We start from the raw sequence: 11,292 nt of genomic DNA, 5'->3' as shown, positions 1-11,292 counted from the left end.
ATTTATTTTGGGGATGTTAGTATAAAACTTTCCAAAATTACTATGTCACTGCTGTAATACTTTAATTCCAAGTGATAAATATAACTGTCACTTCTGAAAATGCACAGTTAATTTGAAAATAAATACATAAATCCACAAAATAATTTAAAACTCTTGTTATGGCTGTATTATATAGACACAAAACATGAATGAATACATGTATTGGGAAATAACATCAATAACATAAAAATCAACGTATCCATAGCAGAGCTTAAAAAGTAACTATGAGCAGCACAATATGGCAATTACTAACTACATGTCTTCTCTAAAGAAAAAAACGTACTATGTTGTTTTTATTCCCATACTCTTTAAAAATTATTTTGCCATATATAAATAAAACTTTCATTTTGCAGCTTTATACTTCACAATAAAACAACTTTTGGCAGGTAGAATTGATCAGTTTTAGTGCAACTGACAACTTGATGATGCTTTAAACAATATAGCACAAGCCAGTCTTCTTTTACTATTTGAATTATACTTATTCATTCTAGCAATAAAATAACTTTAATGCAATCATGACATAATGAATATGGAAACAACCTATATCTCACAAAATTCAGAAGATTCTTTTATTTTTTAAAATTAAATGCTTCCTTGTTATATTTTTCCTCTCTTATTTTCTACTAGACGCCCAGTGCATGAATTTGTGCACGGTTGGCATCTAGCCGGCTCTGCCCCAATCAGGGCGGATCAGGGCCAGGCCTGTTGGAAGGAAGAGATGGCAGGTTGGCCAGCTGGCCCACCCAGATTGGGACCCAATCAGGGCCCAGCCAGCAAGGGCGAGGGGCCGTGGGCAATTGGCCAGCCCGCCCTGCCCCTGATCAGAGTGGGGTGGGCTGATCTGGGGCCAGGTGAGGGGAGGGGCTCCAGGGGGGTTGGCAGGCTGAACAGGGATGGTTCCAGCTGGGCAAGGGGCCATGGGAGGTTGGCCACTGGCCCCATCCCTGATCAGGCCAGTTTGCTGGCCGCAGTGGGCATCATAGCGACCTGTTGTTTCAGTCGTTACGACATTCCAGTCGCTGGCTTTTTATATATATATACTAGAGGACTGGTGCACGAAATTCATGCACAAGGGTGTGTGTATGTGTCCCTCAGATCAGCCTGCATCCTCTCCAATCTGGGACCCCTCGAGGGATGTCCGACTGTCTGTTTAGGCCCGATCCCACCCCGGGATCGGGCCTAAATGGGCAGTCGGACATCCCTCTCACAATCCAGGACTACTGGGTCCCAACCACTTGCCTGCCTGCCTGCCTGATTGCCCCAACCGCTTCTGCCTGCCAGCCTGATCACCCCCTAACCACTCCCCTGCCAGCCTGATTGATGCCTAACTGCTCCTCTGCCAGCCCGATTGCCCCTAACTGCCCTCCCCTGCCAGCCTGGTTGCCCCCAACTGCCCTCCCCTGCAGGCCTCATCGCCCCAACTGTCCTCCCCTGCAGGCCTGGTCACCCACAACTGCCCTCCCCTGCAGGCCTGGCCACCCACAACTGTCCTCCCCTGCCGGCCATTTTGTGGCGGCCATCTTGTGTCCACATGGGGGCAGCCATCTTTGACCACATGGGAAAAGCCATCCTGTGTGTTGGAGTGATGGTCAATTTGCATATTACCTCTTTATTATATAGGATAGATTATTTAACCACCTATATTTCTGATTAAACATAGACCTGACTTTCAGGGACTGCATGCATATGTGTTAAATACAATTGTTCAAAGATCACTCTCAAATATATTCAGTTCCATATCTAATTCATTACTTCCTTTTAGTAGAGACTCTTAGAGCCAAGAGCATGTACACATGCAAAAATATATATTTTTTCACATTAATTCATTTGTTCATCAAGCCTGCTTCTTGTATCTTTACATCACAACAATCTTAGAAATAAATATCATTCATAAAACTAAATTTAATGTTTGAGTATCAATTTGTCTTCTCTCTAATAATGAGCTGAACATATGTGTATATGTTTCACAAAGTGCATCTTTTAGGTCTAAACTATCATGTAGGGAGGGGCTTCTTCCTACATTGTAGTTTAGAAACTGGCTCTCATTTGCTCATTATTCTGCGCCAACTACTTGCAGTGCATTGTGCATTTCAGAAATTAGTCGATACTAGGATGTGTGTACCAGGGACTTACATAGAAAAATGAAATTGAACCAGCCACCTTCTGGTATACCAGAGGATGCTCCAACCAACTTAGCCACACTAACGAGAGCACCCATTTTTTATTTTATTGTCTTCTTGGTGTTTAGTAGTATATGTTCTTTATATATTTTAGAGAATAACCCCTTATCAGATGTATCATTGGCCATTATGTTCTCCCATACAGTGGGTTCCTTTTTCACTTTATTGATGGTTTCTTTTGTTGTGAAGAAGCACTTAAGTTTGATGTAATCCCATTTGTTTAGCTTCTCCTTTGTTTGCCTTGCCCTAGGAGACATATTGCCAAAAATATTTCTCTAAAATATGTCTGATATTTTACTGCCTATGGTTTCTTCTAGCATTTTTATGGTTTTGTGAATTACATTTAATTATTTTATCCATTTTGAACTTATTCTTGTGTATGGTGTGAGTTGGTGGTCTAGTTTCCTTTTTTATTTGCATGTATCTGTCCAATTTTCCCAACACCATTTATTGAAGAGAGTGTCTTTACTCCATTGTATGCTATCACCTCCTTTGTCAAATATTAGTTGAGCATAGTGACATTTTCCATTTCTGAGCTCTCTGTTCTGTTCCACTGACCTATATGCCTGCTCTCATGCCAATTTCAGGCTGTTTTAATTACAATGACCTTGTAATATAGTTTGACATCAGGTATTGTGACCCCTCCAACTTTCGGGAAGAAATAGATTATTCAGAATGATAATTGCTATCTCCTCTCTGTTGCTTACTTGGGCAAATTTAGGTAGTCAGGTGAGCTATAGGCAGAAAATGAGAATTTGGGGATATGCTCTGAGGCAAAAGCCAGTGAAAGGTGACTGTTAAGGAATGGCTGTCTCTCTAATTCCACAGAGAAAGCACTATAGTCATAGTTCAAATCCTATTTTGTACTGAGATTTCACGAGAGGGCATACAATAGAGGAAGACTTCCTTAAGCCCAGCATCACTTAGTATCAAATAAAAGTGTTACAGGATTCCAGGGCAGAGGAATAGGGGAAACTGAGACAGGAAAATTAGGACAAGGCCAAACACTGTGAGTAATTTGCAGCTGGCCTGCAAATAACAAACCGCTACCTTCCCCAGCCAAGGACACTCGGAGAGCAAATGATTAAAAACCTTCCTAAGGAGAGAGTGCAGAAAGAGAGGGGGACAGGGGAAAGGAAAAAAGGACAGGTTTACTCCCTAAGCAGAGGAGCCAGCAGTCTCGGGGGTTGGCAAGATAAAGTTGCCAGGATTCTGGGAATAGCACATAAGGAAACCTTGAGACTTAATCTGTACCAAGCAAGATACTCAGCAAAAGAATCTTTGAAACCTATAGACATTCACTTTTCCAGATTAGCCAGAAAACAAACAAACAAACAAAAAAAACAGCAACACAAAAAATGCGTGCTCCAAGCTGGATGAAATAAGACAGATTTGCTTGCTTTGCTTTTTCAATAAAGGTACATGCTTTAATAAATTGGTTTTTCACAACGCAGCCAAGGTCTCTCGTATAAATTCATTTATATGAGAAGACAAGGATGGAGGTTGGGGACAGCCCACTCCCACTGACTCAGGCGGCTGTCCAGTAACACTTCTCCGGTGCCCATGAGAGGTGCCTCTAACAAAAACAGAACAAAACAAAAAAACAAAAAAAACAGAAATATATTTTTACATCTCTGATTAGAATGAAAAAAAGTCAATTGTGTATTTCATCCTCAGTGTCATGACTCTTAGCTTATTTTTTTAAAAAAATATGTCGGCTTTTAGTGTAATGTGGAACAATGCTAAGTATTAGTTAGATTTGAGTTGCCAGATGGCAGCTGTTATATTGTCCAAGTAACAAATTTCATTATTTGTTCGTAGAATTTGTGTATATACTTAGTTGGATGCCATCGGTGTGTACTTCGTAATGCCTTTCTTTTCTATGTTGTTTTGCATTCTTTATTATTATAGGAAATGTATAAAGATGACTGAGGGGAGAAGATATATTTTCACCTTTTCATGGACCAGTGATAGGCCAGACTGGAATTCCTATGTAATGAGCCATGTGTTCATGTCACAGTTCCTGCTGCCCCCTTATCTGACGCAGGATCACTGCATTTGAAATGGATGATGTTATTGACATTTCTGCCTCTGTCTCTGTCTATCATAAAATTCATAGTTGCACATTGTGAGTCTGTGTGACAGTTTCAGTAGACTTCTCTATGCGGAGGAGGAAAGAGCTTTAGCAACAGTAAAACGTCTAGCACTGTGTCTGTCCTCTTCATATATATTTTTTTTAATCTCAAAGGTAACTATGCTTCATCTTAACACAAGCATAAGGTTTTCAAATAAGAAATACATAATCTGACTTCAAAGGAATTGCAGGAAGAAGCCTGGCAGAATGACAGATATATACGCATTTAAAAAGCAGAGGATATCATTTTAAGAACTTGAGAAGAATAAAATTAATTCTATGTAAAAGTGGTTTCTATGGCTTCCTTGGCATTTCTCTTCTTGAAATTTTATATCAGAATGTATTTTATTTATCAATGACAATGTCATTGTTTAAGTCATATCCTAGAAAACTTACACTCTTAATGTGTATAGAACTTTAGATTTAACTAGATACTTTTTAAAGTGTTAAGTATGTAAATTATCAATTTAACTTCTAAGAAATAATATTAACTTTACTTATGGAAAGGAAACTAAACCATAGAATATTTAGCCACAAAGTTTGTAGGTGCTATTCTTTTTAAGCTGCAATATCCTAAACAAATGTTTGCCTTATCCTTGGAGTAAGAAGTCATGAACTTGGGACCCAAATGCAGCAGCCGTTAATATTGAATGCATGAATACAGGAAAAAGTGAAAGAATCTGTGACAGGAATGCATCCATTCTAAAAGCTTAGAAATATTGCATACCTAGCACAGGTTACACAAATAATGAATGGCAGAACCAGGATAAACATCTTGACGCAGACTCTATATTTCACCATGATGCTTTTCTACTATGTAGTCACTTATTCATTGTTTTTAAGTAAAATTTTATCTTCTTAGCCTTTCCACACTCTCCAGAGTAGGGCCCATCTGGTATTTTTCTAGGTTCCCACGTAACTTAAAGGGGAACGTTCACAATTTCCAGAGCCCTTCATGCCCTGCAAATGGAGGAGGAGGATGTCCTCCGATTCCTTGCAGCAGGGACCCACTTAGGTGGCACCGACCTTGACTTCCAGATGGAACAGTCCACCTACGAAAGAAAAAGCGATGGCACCTGCATCGTAAGTCTGGGGAGAAGCCGGGAGAAGCTTCTGCTGGCCGCTCTGCCATTGCTGTCCCTGAAAATTCCACTGATGTCAGTGTCATATCGTCCAGGAATACCAGCCAGCGAGCTGTGCTGGAATTTGCTGCTGCCACTGGAGCCGCTCCTATTGCCAACCCCATCACTCCTGCAAGCTTCTCTAACCAGATCCAGGCAGCCTTCCCAGAGCAGAGACTTCTGTGGTTACTGACCCCAGGGCTGACCACCACCTCCCACAGAGGCGTCTTATGTTAACTGGCCTGCCCCAGCTCTGTGTAGCCCTCGCAACAGGGGGTTCACTCAGTGGGTCTCATGTGGTGGATGCTGGCCTGGGAAGCACTGCACATGCCTGGCACCATCTCCCACGATCACCCAAGGGAGGTCACAACCGATCTCTACATCTACAGAGACCCTGAAGAGACTGAAAAGAAAGAGCAGCCACCGCTGAAAAGGCTGTGACCTAGAGGAATCTCAGGGTGAATGGACGGCTCCAGCTCCTGAGTCCACTACTGCTCAGCCTGAGGTCGCAGACTGGTCTGAGGCGCAGGTGCCCTGGGTGCCTCTTCAGCAGTTCCCTACTGAAGACCGGACGCTCAGCTGCCACCCCAGGCTGGTCTGCAGCTCCACTGCTCAGGCCACCGAATGGGGAGGGACAGCCACTGAGTGGGATTTTTCAAAGACTGATTTCAGAGAGGAAGAGAGAGGGAGGAGAGAGAGAAACATCAATGAGAGAGAATCATTGATCATGGCTGCCTCCTGCACACCCCCCACTGGGGATGGAGCCTGCAGCCCTGGCATGTGCCCCAAACAGGAATGGAACCGTGACCTCCTGGTTCATAGGTCAATGCTCAACCACTGAGCCACGCTGGCCGGGCCCCACTGAGTGGGTCTTAAACTGTTCTTCCACAAACTGTTAAGATAAAGTTGATAGAAAATAGTCTCTAAAAAATCTAGATATATAAAAGCCTAGCCGAAACTGGTTTGGCTCAGTGGATAGAGCGTCGGCCTGCGGACTGAAGGGTCCCAGGTTCGATTCCGGTCAAGGGCATGTACCTTGGTTGCAGGCACATCCCCAGTAGGGGGGTGTGCAAGAGGCAGCTGATCGATGATTCTCTCTCATCGATGTTTCTAACTCTCTATCCCTCTCTCTTTCTCTCTGTAAAAAATCAATAAAATATATTATATAAAAAAAAAAAGCCTAAGTGACTGAACGACCGGTTGACTGGTTGCTATGGCATGCACTGACCACCAGGGGCAGACGCTCAATGCAGGAGCTGCCCCTTGGTGGTCAGTGCACTCCTACAGCCAACCTCCCACGGCCGGCCAATCTCCCGCAGTCCCTCCTCCCCGCCAGCCAGCTCTCCCCCCACCTCAATCAGCCCCCATCACCAGCCAGGCCAAGGGACCCCCACCTGTGCACGAATTCATGCACTGGGCCTTTAGTAACTAAATAAAAAATAATAATAATATCCCCTTAAATTTTAGGTATGTCTGTGGCTCAGTGGAAGAAGACAAAGTTAAGGCACGTATGCATATTCTACTTTAAAGAACTGCATAAATCAGTACACCTAGAGTTAAAATGTAATGAGCAGAGTTAAAAATCATCCCGTGAACAAAAACTTGTTGCAGGGTTTCAGGCTTTAAGCAATTTCATTTCTATACGGAACAACCCGCTTACGGTGTACGTCTCCAGTAGCCGGGTACTCCCCACCCCCTTTCCTACATTAGAGCCCTGGCCACGTAGCCGAGCAGGGTGATTAGGTGCAGCACCGGCTTTATCTTATGTAAAGCAGAAGGGTACATGGCAGAGAAGAATGTAAGTGGGATTTAATTAGGAGCCAGGAGAAGTCAGAACGCCGGTGACAGGAATAAATCAATATTTTTGATCATGGGGCCTGGCAGAGGCTTCGCTGCTACTGTAAGAGGAACCTGGCCCAGGCGCCTGCCTTCAGAGGCCCCGACACGCTGTGCGGCACTTTAGACCGGCTGGCAGGGAGCCTGCGATGCTCCATGGCAGCGCTGCCATCTTCTCTCTGCCCATTAAAACGGGAGCGACGAAATGATTCCTCTGCTGTGGCTCCTCTTAGAAACATCCCCTCCATTCTGTAGACATGTGCACATTGTATATAAAATGGCCTAGAAACTGGAACATCATAAAATATAGGCTCCCTGAAAGCTGTGGGAGGTGAACATCGGTCTGATATCTTTTTTTAATGCTGGAATCCTTCAGAGCTTTTTTTGGTTAAATAAGCTGTAAAGCTATGGATTTTTTGTTTGTTTGTTTGTTTTGTTTTGTTTACAGAAGAGTTCAATTAAATAGACTATCTGAGACTATGAAGTTTTCTGTGTAGTTTAACTGAACCTTTTCGCCATCCTTATAAATTGCTGAATATTACTAATTAGCCATTACTATAAATAAGGAAAAGCCAGGATTACGACGAGGGTAAATGATGTGTAATTGTCTTTGAGATTATTGATGTCCTTTCACTCCAGGTTCTCTCCATCTCATAAAACGATTCCAGTGTAAATGTTACTTTGCCTTCGGACCCATCGCTAGGCATGTCATTCATTTTCACAGGAATTATCATTGCAATGGTATTACTGTCGCTGTTCTGTTATTTAAAGTGTGCCCGGGAAACGTTGTGTTGGCCTGAAAAACATTAGCTGGCAAAGTGAAGCTTTTTAACCAGGCTGTGTTCTCGGGTTGCTTTCATGTGGCACAATTCCTGCCCCTCAGGACCAGTCCCTGAGCGAAGAGCCAGTTACAGCACATAAATTAGGCACGTACTCTGCTTGTGCTGCTGTGTGACATCCACAGTGGCTGTGAAATAGTTGCTAGTTTCTTCAGATCTGAGGAAGTCTCGCGTGGTGAGTATTTTCAGCACACTGTATTTGTGGTGGAGAAATTCTCATTAATCAAGGTTCAAGTCTCCATTTGTCAACGGTTTATTTTCTAGCGAAACAATCACAAAGCCAAATAAGAATTACATGTGTAGCGATGAGAAAACGAAATAAAAATTGTAAGAAATAGTTGTAGAGAGGAAATACGATATTCAATATTTAGTGTGCCCGATGTAGCCCTTTGCAAAGTGCATCCTACATGTCAGTTACATGCTAACGATGTTTCCCTGCACATCTCGCTCCTCATGACTCTTTGACCTCCTCACCGCACTCATTCATAGGAAATCTTGTTTCCATCATGCTAATCTCAAATACTACTGCTCGTAATAAATATGTAGAATGTCTTCTTGAGTGTGCTTTTCAAACACCCCCCTTTGTCTCTGCACCTAGGCACTGGTTCCTCCCCTTCCCTACCTTATCACAATGTCCTTGTATGTCATTTGTTTGCAAGAGGTTTATCTAAAAAATACAGTCCAGTAATCCTATCTAATAATAGACAAATATGCAAATTGACCACACCTTCGCTACACCCAAGCCACGCCCACCAGCCAAGCCATGCCCACCAACCAATAGGACGAGTATGCAAATTACCCCAACAAAGATAGTGGCTAATTTGCATATCAAGACAGTGTCGAAAGAAGCCAAGAGCTGCAGAAGGGAGTAAAGCTTCGAAGAAGCAAGCAAGCCAGGGGAAGGAGAAGGGAGGAGCAGAGGCAGGGCCGGGGACGAAAGGAAAAGCAGGCAGGCTGGTGGAGAAGGCAGGGCGGGCGACAAGGGAGGAGCGGGGGCAGGGTAGAGTGCAGAAGGAAATCCTATTGCAGGATTTTTCCTGCAACAGGAACGCTAGTATTAATATAAAATGGACAGCAACATTAATAACAATAATAATGCAAATAGTTTTTTTTTCATTTATTATGGGCTAGGTATGGTTTTATGTTGGGAATTTATGTACATACTACAGTTTAATCCCAAGATGTAGATACTGTTGTTATGCCTATTGGGAAGTGAGTGGGGGAAAGGCAATAAAAAGTGGATTTCCTAAGTTGTCAAAGATGAAAAATAACAGAGCTAATATTTGTACCCAGGTTGACAACATTCCAAAGAAAATGCTACTATAAACAAACAGCCAAAATACCTCCTCCTACTCATGTCATATTCTGCTCCGAGTTCTTAAAAGGGACTTACTCCCATTCTCAACCAAACAAGTCAGTTTTTCATATTTAGTAGATCACCCAATCATTTTCCCTTCCTCTGTCTTCCAAAAGCCTCCTTTTCTTCCATTATCTCTTGCCTCGATATTCAGAGGAGGGATTCTAATAAGTCCGGGAATCAAGGCATTCTCCAGACATGTGATTAGTATAGGTTTTGTCCCCTGAATTAAGTTGGGCCAACCATGTAGAAGGAAAGAATTTTTTTGCTAGTTTTGTTGCATATTTAAGAGGATGCTCTTTCTCTCTTTTTCTCTCTTGAAGAACATAATAAAAAGCATAATAAAAGGAAACATCCCCTCCAGTTATTGCAGGCAGCTTGTTAGTTTAATTTTTTTTTTTTACTACAACACAAACCAGCAGTAGGAGGAAGCCATCACAGGTGACTGCAGAATAAAGACAAAGAAAGAACTGCTCCTCAATGACAATCTTGTTTCTTTAATAACAAACCTGGAGCTCACACTTTTTCTTCCCATTCATTTTTTTTCATAAATCTCTCCTAAATATTTTCTTTTTAACAGAATTCTAAGTGTTAAAAATAAATCTTTGATAGAATAATGAACTTGGAGCTCAATATAATTCTTACATGATGGATCAAAATTTCTCATAAAATCATAACATTTTGCATTTGGAATAGCACCCTGTTTTATAGGCTGAATGAGGTAAAGTTGTTGTCCAACAGATAATAAATATAAGCTGAGATATGAACCTTATTATTTCAGGCAGAGCCCTTAACTTACCTAAATAATAGATCTTTATATCTCAGATAAATCTATGGCTCCAAAAACATGTTTTAATGAAGTTAAAAAAAACAGCTTTAAAAAAATCTTTATTGTTGAAAGTATTACATATGTCCCCTTCTTTCCCCCATTGACCCCTTCTAGCCTGCCCTCTCCATCACCCCAGGCCTTCACCCACCTATTGTCTGAGTCCATGGGCTATGCATATATTCATACAAGTTCTGTGGTTGATCTCTCCCCATTCATAACCCTCCCCCACCTTCCCTCTGAGGTTCAACAGTCTGTTCCATGCTTCTATGTCTCTGAATCTATTTTGTTCATCAGTTTATTTTCTTCATTAATTCCACATATGAGTGAGGTCATGTGTTACTTGTCTTTCTCTGACTGGCTTATTTTGCTCAGCGTAATATTCTCCAGGTCTCTCCATGCACAAACAGTTTTTTTGATCCTTTCCAGCAAAAGATAATTATTTGACAACTGTGAAAGCTGTCAGGCTATGAAAATGTCAAATTCCCATTGGCTTCATTTTACAGAAACCTTCAACACTACCGTGAGGATAACCAGTCCTCCTACTTTAAGCTGGGCATACGTGATTCACTGGCATTTGCAATTGGCAACCTTAGTTGAAATAGTTTGTTTCAAGGGTACTGGATATTACACACATATATGAATATATATACATAATATATATCCTACCTAATAAAATAGTAATATGCATATTGACAAGCCACGCCCACCATACAAACCACACCCGCCAGCCAATCAGGGTGAGTATGCAAATTACCCAATAAAGATGGCGGTTAATTTGCATACGCTGAGGGAGGGAGGAGTGAAGACTGAAGACAACTTAGAAGGAAGACAGAGGAAAAGCGGAAAGCAAGATGGCTGCCAGAGGGAAAGCCTGGGCGGGGCAGGGCGGGGCAGGGCGGAGTGGGGCGGAGCGGGGTGGAGCGGGGCAGGTGGCAGTGGTGCGCAGGTGCAGGCGCA

At 42.3% G+C, this 11,292-nt stretch overlaps 1 pseudogene; it reads left to right on the top strand.

Annotated features, from left to right (window-relative positions):
• The first annotated feature begins 3,715 nt into the window (after positions 1-3,715).
• Positions 3,716-10,932, top strand: LOC103292996 (40S ribosomal protein SA-like; annotated as a pseudogene).
• Positions 10,933-11,292: the final 360 nt, after the last annotated feature.

The sequence above is a fragment of the Eptesicus fuscus genome, chromosome 13 (assembly GCF_027574615.1).
Source record: "Eptesicus fuscus isolate TK198812 chromosome 13, DD_ASM_mEF_20220401, whole genome shotgun sequence".
Lineage (NCBI taxonomy): Eukaryota > Metazoa > Chordata > Mammalia > Chiroptera > Vespertilionidae > Eptesicus > Eptesicus fuscus.
The sequence above is the reverse complement of the archived record's forward strand: the minus strand, read 5'-3'. Positions and strand labels throughout refer to the sequence as shown.